The 19,795-nt window shown below is 43.8% G+C and overlaps 1 protein-coding gene across 3 annotated transcripts in view; it reads left to right on the top strand.

Moving 5' to 3' along the window:
• Positions 1-19,795, top strand: part of RAB9A (RAB9A, member RAS oncogene family) — a 41,833-nt gene that overhangs the window by 8,593 nt on the left and 13,445 nt on the right. The window contains exon 1 of one of the 3 annotated variants that reach the window (XM_054007613.1): positions 12,666-12,773. The exons of 1 other annotated variant lie outside the window; for it this stretch is intronic. The gene's annotated coding sequence lies outside the window, so the exon portion shown is untranslated. Of the gene's footprint in view, positions 1-12,665; positions 12,774-19,795 lie in introns of those variants that run through there. One more of the 3 variants, XM_054007595.1, reaches the window with a different exon arrangement.

Here is a 19,795-nt window from a genome sequence, read left to right as displayed (position 1 = left end):
CTGGTGGGCCGGGCCGGTTTGTTTACCTGCCACGTCCGCAGGTTCGGCTCCCACTGGCCGCGGTTCGCCGCTCCAGGCCAATGGGGGCTGCAGGAAAGGCAGCCAGCACATCCCTCGGCCCGCACCGCTTCCCGGAGCCCCTATTGGCCTGGAGCGGCCAACCGCAGCCAGTGGGAGCTGCGATCGGCCGAACCTGCGGATGCGGCAGGTAAACAAACCGGCCCGGCCCGCCAGGGGCTTTCCCTGAACAAGCGGCGGACCGGCTTTGAGAACCACTGCTATAGAGTATTATATCAATTTGAGGTCCAAACTTGCATTTTAACATGGTACGCATTACACCTGGTAGTAAGCGTTTGCAGAATTAGAACCCCGAGGGCCTGATTCAGGAAATCACTTATGCACATTATTAAATCATCCTTATTCAACAAATTAAGGGATGAAGTTAATGAGACTTAAGCATATGTTTAAGTGCTTTCCTGAATAGACATGTTTTCCTGAATTGGGGCCTTAGTTACTAATTACAATATGTTACATTTTTCCTCATTCAGGTGGTAATTACATGAGGGAAAAAACCTTCCTGTTTTTACTCCAAGAATTGGTGAAATATTGTGCTCTATGGTTGTTGCTTTGTCCAATAGTGAAGCATCTGTCCTATTTCTAAGTTCATATTTCAGGTGTATATCCTGTGTGGCACTAGCACAAGCTAGGATTAATTCCCGTATCCTGCTATCATCCATTTATTTTTCTTCTCTGCCTTCATTTACTTTTATTTATATTTTCTCTTTATGCATTTATACAACATCATGCCAGTTCTCTTCCAGTCACTATGGGCTATGGTTCAAAAAGCCCCAATGTTCCCATTTTTTGTTTGTTTAACAGATAAAATGATTCCACTAGCCCTGGTTAGCTGTGTAGGTAGGTGTTATCTGGAAATGAAATTAGCTTGGGTTTACTATTCTTTGGTAGTCAACATTTCTAGTAACTTGAATGATGCACATAGCAGATGAAGAAGGCATTCTTTTTCTGGATTATATGAGTGGGAGGAGCATCCAATACAACATGGTAGGAAGGAAATGAGACAAACTCACTTGCTCTCCAAATGAATAATTTCATGCCTTACGTTCCTATATACTTCCTCTGTTATTTATAACTCATTATCAGCACTTAAATCCTAGAGGAAATTGCCCTTTTATTCAGTCCCAGTTTTCTCAGCCTAGGATTCCTTCAACTCTGTGTGATGCAGAAAGAATACAGTGAAAAATAATGCTGTCTTGATTGAGAGATGTGGGGCTATGTAACAGCAAAACTGGATTATTGCTAGAAAACATCGAATTCATAATAACTTGGCTGGATGGTGCAGTTTTTGTTAATGCAATAGATGATGATGATTTTTGCAAGCATGCTTTACACACCAGGGGAATTGTTTGTTTCCTATTGTGTAAACACAGTAAAACACTTACACACTTGGCATAACTGCCAGGCTGTACTTGGGACTTATAACATGTGTTTTGCAGACCAAGGCAAAGAAACTTGCGAAGAACCTGCCTGTCTCAGACCTTGTCTGCGCTACAGGGGAAATTTGATCTAAGCTGCGCAATTTGAGTTATGTGAATAGTGTAACTCAAATTGACGTTGCTTAGATCTACTCACCAGGGGCTCCATGCAATGCGATGTTGACGGGAGACATTCCAATTCCCCCTACTCTTCTCGATCCAGTGGAGTACAGGAGTCAGGAGAGCGATCTGCGGTTGATTTAGTTTTAGCAGGTCTTCACTAGACCCGCTAAATCGACCACCGATGCATCGATCGCCACTTTTCTATCCCCCGGTAAGTATAGACAAGCCCTTAGCCAGCTCCAAAGGAGTTTAGAATGGTTGCTCCACTTATATATCCGGCACAAATGAGGCATGGTGCCTTTCTCTGCTAATGCACTATCCTGAGACCACTCCAGACAAATAGAAGCTTTCACAGAGAGCCATTACAGAGATGAGACAAGAAACTGGTCATTGGTGAATTACAAGCTAACTAAAGGGAAACTGTCAACTAAAAAAAATCACATATCTGTCTGGAAATTGTGTATCTACTGTTGTTAAAGTAATATTTTATACTGTGGTAACTGAAAATATGTGAAGAATTCTTTCTTTTTTCTGTTTTCTTAGTGCAATTGATAGTACTTTGTATTCACTCAGTTCCCACTGCTGCCTCTGTATAATTAATCAGTTAAGCCCTGATCCTGCAAACACTTAAACATATGCCTAACGTTGTGTATGAGTAATCCCATTGATTTCAATTGAACTATTCATGCTAAGGGTGGAAGAGTTAGTAATCTTTTAGATTGCAGGAAAAAGGTAAAAATACTTTAATGGTGCTCATTATACATAAAATTCTGCATGCTATAATTTTGGAGGTCATCCTGCTATTGAAGACAGCAGTACACAAATACAACATATTAAAACATTGTGTAGCAGGCAGTGTTTATTTTGAGCTATGAACAATCAACACTTATAAATAATTTATTCTGCCTGCATAAAGATTTTGAAGCAGCTCCAGTGATGCAGTGCAGCCAAGTTCTAAGGGGAAAGGGAAACACACACAAAATTTGAACACTTCAATAGTAGAATTTGTAGCCATAATGCTGAGCAGGTTGTGAAATGTTTTGAGACAGCATAAGATGGAGTACTTTCCTAAGATTGTTAACCAAATACCTGGTTATTGACAACTATAGTGGTGGATTGTTATGATAACTGCCATTAATTGCATGGTAAAAAAATTAGATTACTTCAAGTGATTGTACATGTTCATTCCACTGAAGGTGTGTGTGTGCATCTCGTGCACAGTTGTTGGAGATTGTTCCTTCAGCAGTGCCCATTGGAGCAGCAGGAGTGCCCTCTGCTTTCTCGCACCACTGTATGTAGGTATAAAGGGCAGAGCTGTCCCCGACTCCCCTCAGTTCCTTCCTACTGCCATTCACTGTTGTTGAAGCTGCTGTCCTTGCATTTACAAGTTCTGTCCTCTTTAGTGTAAATGGTACTTGTTCTGTAGTTTTAGGCTAGTTTAGCCTTTTTTACATTGTTTTAGATATAAGAATATGTTTAGGTTAGTACTTAGTAGCTTGGATTTGCCAGTTCCTGTTTTGGTACCGGTACTGGACTTATGCCTTGTTCCCCAGGCTTCATGTCCTGTCACTCATATAACAAGTCCATGCCAGTGAGTGACCCACACCCAGCAGCCTTAAATGTCTAGGGGAGGCGCCATGTGAGTGACAAATGTCACATTTGTGAAGGGATCAAACCCCTGTCAGAGAAAGAGAGGGCGGCCATACTAAAGTATTTATTGATGGAGTCTGCACTCCCCCCACCATCGGTGCCTTCCTGTATGGAGTAGATAACAAGCACATCCACATCCACATCTGTTAGGAGTGCTCCTCCTGATCTGAGTTGAGAGGCAGATCTTGTTGCTGGTACTGAAGAAGAGACAACATAAATCTCCTAAGGACTGGAGTCTTCAAAATCTTCAGTGCTGGCACCGAGTGGAGGCAAGGACACAGAGGTGCACTCAAAGAAGCAGCATTCAGGGACAGTCCTCAAGCCAAGGGGGTTTGTGGACTGTGGAGCCTAGGATGGGCCTATTGAGACCAATCCCTGAAGTACCAAGTTAAACACTTCATGAGCTGCATCATATGCGTCAGGTGTAGATTAAACCAGAAAAAGCTCTTGGCTATGTGGTACTGAGAGCTGCACTAATGGCAACGTGGCCGGTGGTTAGAATTGAAAAGCAGCAGGTCAGTATGATTTTAGTCTGTGGGATAATATCTTAAAATTTAATGACAGGCTTCCGGACAAGGTAAAACAGGAGTTCACAGCTGTGGTGGAGGAGGGCAAGTTAGTTGCCAGAACAACCTTGAAGGCAAAAATAGATGCAGGGGACTCTTTGGCTCAAGCTATGGTTCCACCATCACTATGCTATGCTCTTCAGGGCTGTGGTCATCAGGTCTTCCCCTGAAGGTTCAACAAACCATCCAGGACCTCCCATTCAAAGGCCCCTTGCTTTTTTCCAAAAAGACTGACAAGAGGCTACAAGCCTTAAGGATTCAGGGGCATCCCTTAAGTCTCTGGGAATTTATACAGCAGCAACAAAAATAAAGCCGTTCCAGCTGCAGCAGTCCCAACAGTTTCCACGTTTCATGCCTCATACTCAGGACCAGTCCAGAAAGAGGAGGAGGAGGAGAAGTTACAAGAGGCGTACTCCACCTCCCTTCTCTTCTGCAGCTGCTGGTTCATCTCAGCAAGCTGGGCCCTCTAAACAAACATTTTGACCGTGTAATAGTGGTAACAATAATGATATAAATGGTCACCTTTCTTATACACACCATCACACCTGCTAGTTCCGTCATAGTCCCCCTAGTAGCTATCTCAGTTTCCACCCTTCCATGGATAACTGCTTGCTTTTTTTCAATTCTATGTCTATCAGGTTTCTGAAGGGTATGGACAGGTTATATTTACAGGCACACAGCCCTGTCCCTGGTGGAACTTGCATTTATTTCTAGCGAAGTTCCTGGGTCCCTGCTTTGAACTATTGGTGATCTGTTCTCTGTTACACCTTTCCGTGAAGGTGGCTTTTTTGGTTGCTATTACCTTGACCAGGAGAGTGGGGGAATTGCAAGCCTCAATATCAGAACCTCCCTATACAATTTTCTTTAGAGGCAAAGTATACCTTTGACTTCACCTGAAGTTCCTGACTTAAGTGGCTTCCAATTTTCACATTAACCAAGCAATTTATTTACTGACTTTCTGTCCAAAGCCTCATTCGAATAAAAGAGCTTTGACTTTTTACCTGGGTTGGATTAGGCCATTTAGGTCTCTATCACAATTGTTCCTTGTGTTTACAGACAGAGAGAAGGGCCATCCTGTGTCATTCTGAAGGATTTCTGCTTGGATTTCCAGTTGTATTCATTTATGTTACCAACTGGTGACCTTGCACTCCAGAGTAGAGTGCTGGCCTATTCAACCAGGTTGCAGGCAGCTTCTGCAGCCTATGTGACTTGTGTGCCCATCTTGGACATTTGTAAGTTGGCAACCTGGTCATCAGTCCATACATTTGTCTCTCACTACACCAGCTCTCATCAATCCAGAGATGATGCCAGTTTTGGATAGGCAGTCCTGCAATCCTTGTTCAAGTCGATTCCAAAACCACTTCCAGTTCACACTGCTTGTTAGTCACTTATGGTGGAATGGACATGTCCCATCATTGGAAGAAGAAGAAACAGTTACTAACCTTTTTCTGTAACTGTTGTTCCACAGCCTTTCCCCTCTCTGTTTGAGTCTATCCAGTAGGAAAGAGGGGTTGGGGGCAGCTCTGACCTTTATACCTGTGCACAGTGGTGCAGTGCAGCAGAGCGTGCTTCCACCAACCCCGTGGGTACTGCTGAGGGAAGAATCTCCAACAGCTGTGCACGAGGTGCGCACACACCTATAGTGGAATGGATATGTGCAACACATCTCGAAGAACTACAGTTACAGCAAAAGATTAGTAACTTTCTTTTCTGGTGAATGAGGGAAAAGAATTAAATATAACACCATCTCCTTCACAGACCCTTTTTGTACTTTCTTTCATTGTCCAATTATATATATAAATTTAGAGTTCATGGGAAAAGTAGTCATATAGTAGATCTTCAATGGCCTTGCAGCTGTAGACTCACATTTTTCTAGGTTCAATTTCATTTTTTCCTCCCCATATCATCTACAAATGTTTACTCTGCCTTTCAGATGACTAGTTAAATTGTTATTTAAAACTAGCAATTATTACATTACCTATTGGTCACCTCCCTACAACTCTGTTCACAATCCTTCAGACATCTTCCATTCCACATATTCATATCCAGTCCTGTTTGAATTAAGAAATAAGATTTTGTGAGAAATTGTAACAAACACTTCACTCACTTGTGAACATGGAGATGCTGCTGCTTATGGTTCATTTAACTTTTCCTTTGGTTTTTAATTTGACAGGAGCTTTAGCAAAAAAAGGAAAGCGATACAGGTGTGCATATCCCAAATGTGTGTGGTACAGAAAAGGCGTGGTCTTAGTTTCACTAGGCAATATTTTTCTCTAAGTGCAGTCTCTCAATAAGGGGCAAGGCCAGAGCACATTGTTCATGCATAAGTGATGTAACAGAGCCAGTTATAATCTTAGACTGGATAAGACTGTATGCTTTGTCTCTAAAATGAGCACCTGGATATGAGCAGCTTTCAATCTGCAGCTATGGGTTGGGTGCTGTTTTGTTCCTTTCACTAGCTTATGGTACAGAAAGCCTATGTACCTTTCATATGGTGAATAAAAATATAGAAGCAAATTTCTTAAGGTCCAGAATCTACTTTCAGATGTATGTGCAGAACACGGAATGATTTCAGTGCATACATTTAAGGACACAAGCCGTAAATCTTCATCTGCTCCTAAGTGTGTTCTAATTATATTTCCCATGAGCAGTCATTATCCTCCTGTTTATAACACCATAACTATTTCTACTGCAACTATTTGTGTTGTTATAAACATGAATAACTATGGGTGTGGAATTGCTGAGCAAATGAGCTCTATGGCTGTGATCCTTATTCATATGCTTTACTTTAAGTATATATGTATGTAGTTCCAGTCACACAACTATTTGCAAGATCATGGCTATTAGAGGCCATGATCATGATTTATGTATTTGTTAGTTTATTTATTGCCAATATCCTTTGCTATACAGGTCAAGAGAACAAAATACAGAAGATATATAGTATAAGACACAGTTTATAAAAGGAATTTTATTTTTAAATACAATATTTAATATTTCCCAGCAGGTTTCCAAATCTCTTTCAGGCACAATAACTATTATTTAAATTAATGTCTCAAAAAGAAAAAAGTGGCAGTTTCCAAACATACAAATGTTGTTGTTATGTTATATAACTTACAATTCAAGTTTCATTCTGAAAGATCCCAAACAAATCACAGGAATCATTTCCTTCATCATTGAAACGCAGCCTTTGCAAATAGTGGTCAAGACCTACGTTTTACATTTTATCCAATATGGCAATTCCGCAGCACACATCTTCATATTGTGCTGTAGTATTGGGTAAGCACTGACTCCAAGGGAAGAGTGGCAATTCAAAATCATTAAGACCTTATTTTTCCAGCTACTGGAGTTCACAAATTTTAAAATCCACTTCAGCAAGTGGTTGTGAACATCTTAGGGTTTTAAATGGCAACTACAATACTATTAAATTCCTAATTCAACAAATTATTACGTTATTTATTTTTGTATTACTGTAGGGCCTATGAGCTCTGGTCATGGACCATGATCTCATTTGTGCTAATTTTTGTTTGTGGGCTTAAGACCATCCTTGTTTAGCAAAGGACTTAAGCATGTGCTTAACTTCCAGTGAATTCAATGGGGCTTACGTATCTGCTCAAAGTTAAGCATGTGCTAAATAGAGATGGGCCTAGGCTCATCACATTCACCTGTACTTTCTATCTGGACTATGTTAATGATCTTGCAACATTTACTTCTGCCACTAGCAGACGTCTATTCCTTTAGATAATTATAAAACCTGGAATGGTTCTTTTGTTAGGCCTTGACATAAATTGGATCCAAAATATTTTTGGAGATGGCTGTAAAAGTGGAAAATCCAGTCACTAAAGTAAGTGAAGTTTGTTTTATATAGCATGTGTTTCAAACACACTGTCTTTCAACCTGTAATCATGGCCCTCAGTTGATGACTTTGGGGACCTCTGTAAATATGTTCAAAAATTTTCAGGTTTCTGTTCTTGATTTAATTATTCACATTAGACCTGATTCTGTATTCCCATAAAAGGCCCACTGAGGCATTGCAGGAGAAGGCCCATTATGAAAAGATTATTCTATAACTAATATGCTCAGATTTTTTCTGGCTATATAATTTATTACTTAAAGAGACACTGTCAACTGTGTTTAAAATGACGAAATTAAAAAAAAATCCAGTTTATGAAAGAGCACTCTTTAAATAGAATGTATTGAAATTTGTTTGTGCCCTTCATTGGCATTTTCTGTAAAGCCAAAATGCCCTGCAGCCATGCACCTGCTTATAAAGGCCTAAGATGGAGAGAAAAATACAACTAATAATTAAAAGAAAAAAACCTCTAAAAATGCCCCCAGATAGCTCTTCTGTATATTAAAGTTTTATGATTTCGAAGTTTGATAGCTGAGGGCAATCCAGGGCTAGAAGCAAACACTGTGTATCCTTTTGGAAAGGGGAGATTTTAATCTTTCCAGTGCTATAAAACATCCCTTTACAGCTCGGAAGAGTTGACATATATCGAGAATTCTTCCACCTGTTTGATAACCGTACCCCACTTTGCTTTTCCCTTGCCCTGGGGGACACTCACTGTGATCTACTTATCCTAAAACTGGGACTCCTATGCTGAATACCTTTCATGAAGAAGAGCCATCACCACTTTACAGGGTCTGTTCTCAAGAAATGTTATAAAATGTGTAGTTAGATAATAAAATTAATCAAAAACCCTCACCATGTTTCTTCATCTCATGAAATACTGTTTTGTTGTACTTGATGTATCTGTCCTATCCTGGCCTCCCACATTCCTAATCAATTCTTTCCTGAGTATGATTAGAGAGAATAGCATATATATACACCAATAATTCTGCCAGCACCTCCTGCCCTCATCTTTGAGGCTCCTTATAGATGAATATTTGATGGTTTTAAAGTGAAAACAGACACCCCTCTTCCCCGCTAAAGGCATTTCTATAAGTATTTCCCTGGTAGTTTTAGCATTTTCAGCTCTCTAATGCAGTGACAGCAAAAAAATTAAAATCCCATCTATAGCTGGGCAACCCAACAATAATTCCGGAGCACTGGATAGATAAGTTGTGATGATAGAGACACACAGTTGTCACTCAGTCATCCTACTCTTCCTGCCAATTCAGTTCTTATAAACATGCAAGGATACTAAAATTTACAATATGCCTACTCTCTGAGCTCATATTCCTGTCTGTCTGAATATACTGCCTGCTTACAGGACTGTTACTGGCAGGAAGAGCAGAAAGGTAAAGATGTGCACACAGATGTCTTTAATTACTACAAACCTACTGAATCAAACAGTGTCACTTTTTCTGCCTTCTGAGGTGTTATTTGAGATTCCCCCACTTCCTACACCTCCTTTTTAGTTCCCTCCACCATCCCCCAAATCCCAATGGTGTAGCCACCTCTTTCTGACCAAGAAGGGTGAATGTGTCTCCTTTTTGTGTCCACGATTGCTGCTCCAGCTAGTGGCCATGGGATTTCTCAACAGAGACAAAAGGTTCTCTTACCTTCCATAGGCTGAGCAGGTTGCCTCTGGATTGCTTTCTAATTCTGTCAACCTCACAAACCAGGGGCCAAGCTTTTGATTCAAACTGTGATGACTGCAGCAGTTCAGTGTACTACCATCGGATTATTAAATGAGTTAGTCCAGGGGTCGGCAACCTAAGGCATGCGTGCCAAAGACGGCACGCAAGCCGATTTTGAGTGGCACGCTGCTGCCTTCCGTGGTCCTGGCCCTGAGCCCCACCGCTCTCCCCTGCGGGGACTGGAGGCAGAAGCTTGGTCCTGCGGCAGCCAAGTTTCCCCTCCCCCCCCCGCTTCTTCCCCCAGCGTGGTGCTTCCCTCCCCCTCCTCCTCTCCTTCCCTGTGTTGATCAGCTGATGGCCCTTGCGAAGGGGAAGGGGAGAAGTGGCAGCGTGCTCGCTACTCTGTAGAGGAGGCAGAGAAGAGGTAGGGATGGGGTCTTGGGGAAGGGGGTGGAACAGGGCATATCCATTCCAGCCCCCTCCCATGAGCTGCTCAGGGCAGGGGTCTGGAAGCACTCCCATGAGCCAAGTACCCCAGCCCTCTGCCCTGACTCCTGAACCCCCGACCCAGCCTTCTGCCCTGCACACCCCCAAGCCCTCTGCCCTGACCCCTGAACTCCCCCCCCACCCAGCCTTCTGCCCTGCACCCCCACACACCCCCAGCCCTCTGCCCTGAACCCCCCACACCCCAAGCCCTCTGCCCTGAGCCCCCACACACACCCAGCCTTCTGTCCTACACCCCCCAGACACCTCAGCCCTCTGCCCTGACCCCTGAACCCCCCCCACAGCCCTCTGCCCTGACCCCTGAACCACCCCCAGCCTTCTGCCCTGCACCCCCACACACCCCCAGCCCTCTGCCCTGAACCCTCCCACACACCCAGCCTTCTGCCCTGCACCCCCAGCCCTCTGCCCTGACCTCTGAACCCCCCCCACACCCAGCCTTCTGCCCTACACACCCCACACACCCCCAGCCCTCTGCGCTGACCCCTGAATCCCCACACACACCCAGCCTTCTGCCCTATACCACCCACACACCTTGGCCCTCTGCCCTGACCCCTGAACCCCCGCAGACTCCCAGCCCTCTGCCCTGACCCCTGAACTGCCCCCCCCCCCAGGTCTAGGGTCCCGGCTGCCAGCCCCTTGCCAGCCGGTGTTCCAGGCCCCGCTCAGTCCACTGCTGGCCTAGGTGAACAGAATCTGAGGCTGGCAGCAGGCTGAGCAGGCTGGCGGCGTAAGTTCAGCATTTTAATTTAATTTTAAATGAAGCTTCTTAAACATTTTGAAAACCTTGTTTACTTTACATACAACAATAGTTTAGTAATATAATATCGACTTATAGAGAGAGACCTTCTAAAAAACATTAAAATGTATTACTGGCATGTGAAACCTTAAATTAAAGTGAATAAATGAAGACTCGGCACACCACTTCTGAAAGGTTGCCTACCCCTGAGTTAGTCCATGATCTTTAGTTTTTACACTCTGCGGGAGTTGATTGGTAACTTGTGGGCAGGTCTGTCAGAGTATCTTATTTTTTGAAAAAGTTAGTAAGGAAATGTTAAGCAGGGATATGGTTTGTGAGATACAAGTGCTTAAAACAAGAATATGGTATTCAGCCTTTGTGGCAACTCAGAATGTTTAGCAACCCGATTTACTGTAGCCCAAAAAAATTCTGAATTGCCTTTATAAAATTCCTGACCAGCCCTCTAACAATGGCCCTGTTCACCTTTGAGTACAAAATCATGCTGGCTACAACTGTTTGCATGGGAGTTGTGCATGACAACTATATTGCATGGTAAACCCAGTTGTTATATCTTGCCTAAAATTAGACTACAGGATCTTTGGGACAGGAGTCTCCCCCCCCCCCCTTTTTTTTTTTTCTCCAGCACAATGCAGCCCTAATGGTCTAACGTTTTTGAAGGTAGATGTGTAACATATTAAAAGTCTGACCTCTCATTAGCATCATGGGGGGGGGGGGGGAGGAGGGTGTCATGCTATGGAAAGTGCTGCTGTTAGAGGCCAAACAGGTCAATACCTTTTGTGTGATACAAATAACAGTCCCTGTCCTAAAGCGATTACAGTCTAAAACAAGACACTGGGTGGATGAGACAAGCTGAGCACAGTGGGGTGTGAGGAAGACAGGATAACAAAATAAGAAGCTGGGGAAAGACCTGTGGCCTGAAACCCTGATGATACAATTCTGGGGTGCCCACACAGCCAGACTTCAAGACTAGAGTGAAGGTGAGCCCATTTCATCCTGAATTAGCAATTGAGCACAGGGGAAATAAGAATTTTAATCTGAGTGCCAGGCTGCTGCGTTTGGGTTGCTGATGACTCAATGTTTTTTTCCTCAACAAAGATAAAAGTCTGCAAACCTTTTTTTATTTTAGAAAAAACATTTATTGAAGTGATTCAAGTATAGCAAATGATCTGACAACAGACACAGAGCAAAAGACATAGCATAAAAGCGCTGTATCATCCTCACAAAAAGATCAGGGCTATTGGGAGAACAAGAGTCTGCACAAAGGCAAACAGTTATAAAAGTAAAGCAATCGGGACAGTGTGACTGGGATGCCTCCCCATTACTCGTGACCCATGTGGTCCAGTAGTCAGGATAGGATCTTCCCCTCCTTCAGTGGCCTGCATGACTGCTTCTCATGGACTGATCTGGAGGCTCCATGCAGCTGCTGCGCTCTGCTATAGCCTTAGCCTTGCTTAGGGTGACCAGACAGCAAGTGTGAAAAATCGGGATGGGGTGGGCGCTAATAGGAGCCTATATAAGAAAAAGACCCCAAAATCGGGACATCTGGTCCCCCTAGTCTTGCTGGTGCTGCAGCCTCCAAAAGCAGGGAACAAGACCTTGGAAAATGGAGCAGTTCTGGCATCCTCCAAGGACAGCCTGAATTGCAGTGAGAGTGCAGAGGCTGCTGTGCGAGTGTGGGGGGGTAGGAGTGTGTGCATGGGGGTGAAGGGACACAGTGCCCATCAGGGGAGGGGGCAGCTCGGGCTGGTGTGGGGAAGAGGAGCTAGTAGCGAGCGGTGTGCAGGGGGGGAACAAGCGCTTCCTTTCCCGGGGGCATCACACGGGACATGGCTGGGAACCTGCCGGGCCCGGCGGACTGAGGCTGCGGTGGATCTGGGGCAGTGGGGCGCCGTTAGGAGGGCACCAATTACCGCAGTTTGGGGGCGGGGCCTCCTGCCAGAGTGGCGCGCGGGCCCCTCCCACAGCAGCGCCCCAGCCCCGGCGGGCGGGGAGTGAGCGGGGGGGCGGGGTCTGCGGCCGGCCCGGGTCACATGACCTAGAGGCACCGCCTCCCCCGCCGCCATGTTGTTTCTATCTCCCCTACCAGCTGGTGGCTGCAGCGGCGGGACGGGAGCTGCGCAGCCCCGGCTCCGACAGCAGCGGCGCCTCCCCCGGCAGGTAGCAGCGCGCGGAGCCTCGTCTCGAGCCGGGGCCGGGAGGTGACCGCGCGGGGCGGCCCGGCAGGCGCAGGCAGCCGCCCCCCCCCCCCCCCGTGGGGTTCGCTCGTGGCCCCGGGCGCTGAGGGCCGGGGGTGCCTGCGCCAGTCGCTGCCTCCCTGCGCCGCGGGGCTGGCGGGCGGCGGGGCGGTGTCTGCGCTCGCGGCCTGCCTGGGGGGCTGGGCTGGGAGGAGGGAGTCGCCCCCCCCCCCCATATCTCACTTGCTCTCCCCGGGTTTCCGGGTCTGGCTTGTGGCCGCGGCCCCGCGCGCGGTTTCGCCGGGCCCGGGCTGAAGGGCCCTGCGGGGGGTCCGGGGGGCGCTGGCTGTGCGCACAGGTCGTGGAAACAAATTCAAGATGGGGACCGAGAGTCAAGCTGCTGCTCAAACTACTTCTGAGCTGTAATGAAATGTGGCGTGATCAGAGATCGCGTGACTGTGGGACAGATCCCTTTATCTCCAGGGCGCTTGGTTGAAATCATCAGCCTGTCACAGGCTCGCTCGGTTTCTGCGGGGTGTGTTCCTTGACTCTTAGCACCTTTCGAAGGGATATTCCTGTCGTCTGGCTGAGAAAGAAGACAGGCTTTGGTCCCTAAGCAGTATGGTTTGAAAAGCTACTTTCCCCCAAGTAACTGTAAGGGCAAGTCTAATAAGGCTGATCTTAAAGTAGGTAATTACTGAGATAGGAAATTCCAGTAGCTTACCTGCTACAGGCAAGCGTGATGCTCCCTAGCTAGACTGGGACATACAGCTTCAATTTTTGGTGAATTATAAGCTTTCATTTAAAAAATCCCTTTCCAAATGTAAGAATGTAGTGTCATCTTTCTGACTCTGCATACACTTAAAACCCCAATAACAATTTCACTGCTGTTCAAAATCCAGTGTCAAGTACTAAATCTGCCAGCATCCACTTTGGTTTCATATTTAAATGATGTCACTTTCATACTATTGCTGATTCAGAAACCTCTGAGCAGCTGTAGAGGCAAGCACTGGAGAGGGAGTTGCTCACAATTCATATAGCACCCATCACTGTAGCATCTAACTGTATAATAGGTAAAGTAGATTTACATTTAATTATCTATGTTGGCTTCACAGATAAATTGGTCTTCACCTTTCCCAGTTCCTATGGAGTTCTGTTTGCTTCTTAAAATACTTTTTTTTTTTTTTTTTTGTATAAAAGGAAAGCTTTAGCTAATAGGTAGGTCTTGCAATAAGTACTAAAAGTGGTTAGGATATGTGTATGGTTGAGCAAATAACTTTCACTTTGACCTGTGAACCCTCATCTTCACAGTTGATGTGCAGAATGTAGTCATGACCAGTGCAAACTCTGCATTTATTGTAATTTAGGTCCATCAGGTGATCCCATAAATGCTGTTTGTTGCCACTAGAGAGAGACAGGATGTTTAGTATACCAAAAGTTGCTATATGCATCAGTTTCTACTGAAGTTCAGTTTGCTCTAGAGTTTCATTAACTAAACACTGTAGTAAGCTACCATTGGCTTGTTATTGGGTAAACCGTTCACTCAACTATGATCAGGATTGGTCTACAGGTCATAACTGCTCTGCATCCTTGCTCCTCCCACTATCTAGTGCAGCGGTTCTCAAACTGTAGATCCCGACTCCAAAGTGGGTCATGAGTTTGTCTTAATGCGGTTGCCAGGGCCGATGTTAGACGCACTGTGTTCCGGGGCTGAAGCAGAAGCCTGAGAAACTTAGTGTCGTGAGGCCCTGGGTAATTGCCCTGCTTGCCACCTCTTAACACCAGCCCTGATTCTAGAGCAACACAGTGCATGGGGGTGTGTAGTAATTTTGTTGTCAGAAGGGGGTCACAGTGCAATTAAATTTGAGAAATGCCAATCTAGCTGACAGAGAGCACTGTGTTAGCCAGAGTTACTAGGAAAAGGAAATGACATCCCAGGGCAAGAAATTATCAGGCACAGAGAGAATCAGGTGGTGTGTGGGTGGCAGCAACGGCAGGGTGGAGGCAGCTGCTGAGAAGTGGACTGCAAAGGGACCACTAGGTAGCAGGTCTCATTGATGGCTGTAGATAGAGCTTGGGAGATCTGGGGTCAGATGAAGCTGTCCTAGAAAAAACTGTTGTATGGTAGGGCTGAAGAAGGTAAAACATCCCAGTCAGGAGGTTATGCACATCCACATGGAATGGGAGATGCCCAGGTGAGCCCTGAAAAGTAATTGTAACCAACAGAGCTAGTGCTGTAGGAACGAGTGGGCTGGGTAGCTGGGTCATAATCATCTAAGAGCAGGGAACAATACAGAGAAAAAAATCACAGTAGAGTTGCCATAGGAGAGGCTCAGGTAGCGTGTCACATGTGATAAACTGTCCAGCAGATGTGAACTATCAGTACAGCAAAGCAACAGGGAAACAATGCAGAAGGGCAACCTGACTAGTGAATTGCACCCAGGGATGCAGCTAGATTAAATTTGAGACCAAGGGCCTATATCATTGTCTGCAAACTATCTTGCACTGCTTTAATTAAATCAAGTTAGTTAAAAAATCTACGTGAATGCTGTTGTTTGTTACCTTAAACCTGTTCCTAATTGATATAAGAAACTGCATTAAGCCTGATTTAAACTGAAATAAGGGCTTACCTACACATGGAGTTATTTGGGAATAGTTATTCCTGAACAATTCTGTGAGGACGCTCTTAATCTGGAATGTGTACCCACACAAGGAGTCATTCTAGTAGGGTGTGGATTTAAATAGCTTTTAAGTGTAGACAAGCCCTAAGTGTCCACAAAGTCTTTTGTACAAGTTTTAACTAAATCGGTTTAAAGTAATACCTTTAGTTAAACTTGTGCAACTTTGTAGACTAGTCCTAAAACTGTATCTTCTTTAAAGAGAGGAGTGGACATACAGGGGACTGGGAGTCCTGAAGGATAAGCTTTGTATCAACTTTTTGCAGTATTCATAAGGGAGCATTTGGAAATTTTCTTTTGTAACTAACCTCTCAGGGTATGTGTACACAATGGGGACTGTACAGGCATAACTACGGCACTGCAGCTATGCCGGCATAACCCCGTAGCATAGATGCAGTTCACACCAACTGAAGTAATTTTTTGTAGGAACACAGTCTACCTGATTGACAGTAAACTAGACTGCTGGAAGCACTCTTTTGTCAACATAGTGCATCTATATTAAGGCCTTGGCTACACTCAGGAATTCCCAGCGTGGCCACGGCAGCGCTGTGAAGCGCAAGTGTAGTCACGCTGCCAGCGCTGCGAGAGCTCTTTTGCAGCGCTGTAAGTACTCCACCTCTCCGAGGGGAATAGCTTGCAGCGCTGCAGGCTCTGATCACACTGGCGCTCTACAGCGCTGCACTCGCTGCGCTGGGGGGGGGCGTTTTCACACTCCTGAGCGCAGCAAGTTGCAGCGCTGTACAGCGCCAGTGTAGCCAAGGCCTGAGTGTTAGGATGGCATAGCCATGTTGGTCGGGGTTTCGATTTTTCACACTTCTGACCGACATAGCTAGGTTGACCTAAATTTTAAGTGTAGACCAGCCTAAGGCTTGAGCCTAGTATATTTGCAGAACTTACTTGCTACCTGCGTGTTAGGAATACTCCTTTACTTACTGGAATTGTGTGTGTTTATTTGGAATCTACTGGTATCTAGAGTCCATAGAACCTAGTGGTTGAAGAGCCTTCAGGCTTGTGGTATGCAGAGGACTGCTAAATTCCGAAAGGGATTTGATGTACCACAACTCTCAGAGATAAACGGCAGAAGAATCTATTATATTATGCCATGCTACAGTTCTTCAGTGAGGATCATTTATTGAGGGAAAGGACAGTCTTGAGGTTAAAACGAAAAACAGGAGTACTTGTGGCACCTTAGAGACTAACAAATTTATTTGAGCATAAGCTTTCGTGGGCTACAGCCCACTTCTTCGGATGCATAGAATGGAATATATATTGAGGAGATATATATACACATACAGAGAGCATGAAAAGGTGGGAGTTGTCTTACCAACTCTGAGAGGTCAATTAAGTAAGAGAAAAAAACTTTTGAAGTGATAATCAAGATAGCCCAGTACAGACAGTTTGATAAGAAGTGTGAGAATACTTACATGGGGAGATAGATTCAATGTTTGTAATGGCTCAGCCATTCCCAGGCTTTATTCAAGCCTAAGTTGATTGTATCTAGTTTGCATATCAATTCCAGCTCAACAGTTTCTCATTGGAGTCTGTTTTTGAAGCTTAAACACTGCACCAAGGCTACTATAGACCTTACAGAGGCACAGCTGTAAAATCTCCCGTGTAGCCGCTCTATGCCAGTGAGAGAGAGCTTTCCTGCCAGCATATTAAACCACCCCCAACAAGTGGCAGTAGCCATGTCTGCAGGAGAGTCTCTCCTGCTGACATAATGCTGTCTGCACCAGCACTTTTGTGGGTGAAACTTACGTTGGTCGGGGGAGGGAGGTTCACACTCCTGACCAACAAAAGTTTTACGAACAAAAGTGCTATTGTAGACATAGCCTAAGAGTGAAGATAGCTAGTTTCTATTGGCATTTGTGATGTGGACTTCCTATTGAACCTCAAACAAGTTGCTAAACCTTTCTGTGCTTCAGTTTCCTTTAAACATACTTGAAAATTGTGAGACGAAATGGCTCTTAGCTCAGCCACTTTAAATGCATGTAAAGTTAACTATTTAACATTTCAACTTTTCCTTGCAGATTTTTCTTGGTGTGCCTCTTTACCTCTGAGCTTCTTGCAATCTTTTGCTTTGAAATGCAAACTGACTTTTAGAGTAGCCATTTAAACAGTGCAGTACTTACTTTGCTTAAAATTATAAGCACGTAATTGGCTGAAGTGTAAGACAGTTACTTCTAAAAGCATAAAACTTGGATTGAGCTCAGTAAGATAATGGGTTAAATCATTCCTTCACCTCTCCTCCATCTGATGGGAACATACAGATCTGCCACATTAAGGACATATAAGTGCAGTAATACTTCAAGAGCTATGCAAATAAACTAAATGCTAAGTGTTCAGTGCTAAAGGATCATTAATTTAATACAGAGAAAGGCAAGGTGGGTGAGTAATATCTTTTGTTGGACCAACTTCTGTTAGTGAGAGAAACAAGCTTTTGCGCTTACTCAAAAACAAAACAAAAACCTGAAAGGAGTTCCAGATACCTACTGATCGGGGAGGGGGGGGGGGCGGCGGCTTAGGCAATTTTTGTGGTTTCAGAGTTACTTTTGTATTTTTTTTTTTTTAATGTCTTTTCTCTCTTCTGTTGCTGTCTGAATGTAACCCTGTCTCCCAAATACAGGAAATATACTTTGATTTAACATGGAAATAGACTAGACAAAGTGTTGTCAAAGGCATTTCCCATCCTCAAATTTAAGTTTTATGTGGTATAACAGTAGTAGGTAATTTTTTTCAGACAAAATTATTTTAAGTTGTCAGTGTCTCTTTAAACTATTGACTATCTTACCATGTATGAAGCTTTACACAATAGATCATGAATAACATGTTTCAAACTAATATTGTAATAACATGTACGGATATATTAAAAATTTACATATGCATGAATTCTGAAGTTCCATTTAAATGAGATTTGGCAGAAAAACATGAACGCTTCAGGAAGAATGCTCTTTGAGTGTTTGCCATTTGGAAAGGTTTTATAATTTTGAAAATAAACTAAATTTTTTTTAAAATGTTTAATGGGACTTGGTAAAGACAATCGTCGGATGCAGTCTTGAATATGATAGCTCTAAATAACTGTTTGACTTAACCTGGATACTATACCATTACCTGTAATTAGAACATATTTGCTGTCCAGCTTGTTATAAATGAAAAGCAAAACCAAACACTTCTCTAAAAAGCTGTTTTAGCCACCCAAATCTTTTAATTCTTCAACACCTGCATACCATCTTTATTTTTCTGTAGTATAACTTCCATGCATATTTTAAGGAGAACTTGTGGCTTTAATTTTTCCTGTTCATGTTTTTGTATAGCTGACTTGCTAAAAGGGGCAGACAGAGGTTTTATTTAATCAAATGTAATTATGTTCTAGTTCTGTATATAGATTTCTTGCCTATTTCTACAGGAAGATCATGATTGCTTAAAAAAAAATCTTACTGTAGTACTGCTTCATTTGTAAAGCCCTTTAAAAAGCATTCTAGTTTGTGCCATAGTTGCTTGGGAAATATAGAGGGACTTGTGGACTGAGAACATTTGGAATTGTATTGATGCTCTTTCACTGACATTATTAAAACCTGTCTTACTGGAATTTTGAATTGCTTCAGGTCCACTATATTAGCTTTATGGAGTTACTCAGACATATTAAATCATTGTTTTTCCGTTCATTTGAAAATTCTATTCTTCATATAACATTGTCATTGCAGTGTATTAGTAGACTATAGGTGCATGTCTCTAATGTATTCTGCAGCAAGGCTTGAAAAATGTACCTGGTACCTACTATCTATATCATGATATGAAAGATGGAGTTTGGGGAAATTGTGTCCGTTTTCCAACTTCATTCATCACTAATATGCAGGAGGATATTTTAAAGTCTTGGTTGAGAGGCATGAAGCTGAAAGTACTCTTAGTATACCAATAGCCAAGAATCTATTCCTGGGATAGCTTATTGCTGTTGGGCTGTGCCTATAAGCATCATGGCTTATGGTTATAAGTATCATTTATTTAAAATAAAAATAAAGGGGGCTGGGGAGGCTAATAAGGTATTTCCAATTAGAAAAATAGTTCATAGTAGAAGGGTTAGAGAACATAATAGGAGAAAGGGTTATAATAATTAGAGCTGCCCAAAATTTGGAATTCCAGGTTCCTGGGAAATGTCAACATTTTGAAGTTTCTTGTGACCTGGAGATTCTGGGGGAAAAAAAAAAAATCATTGAGAAGATTAAAACTGTTGCCATATGGGCTGCCCCAGGACCTAGGGGGCCTGGGATTCCAGAGCTTCTAAACTCCCAGGCTAGCTGGCTCCCAGCGCTGTCTGACTCCTGCAGCC

The sequence above is a fragment of the Malaclemys terrapin genome, chromosome 1 (genome assembly GCF_027887155.1).
Source record: "Malaclemys terrapin pileata isolate rMalTer1 chromosome 1, rMalTer1.hap1, whole genome shotgun sequence".
In the NCBI taxonomy this organism is placed as follows: domain Eukaryota; kingdom Metazoa; phylum Chordata; order Testudines; family Emydidae; genus Malaclemys; species Malaclemys terrapin.
Note: the sequence above shows the minus strand (reverse complement) of the source record. Positions and strands in the feature narration are given on the sequence as shown.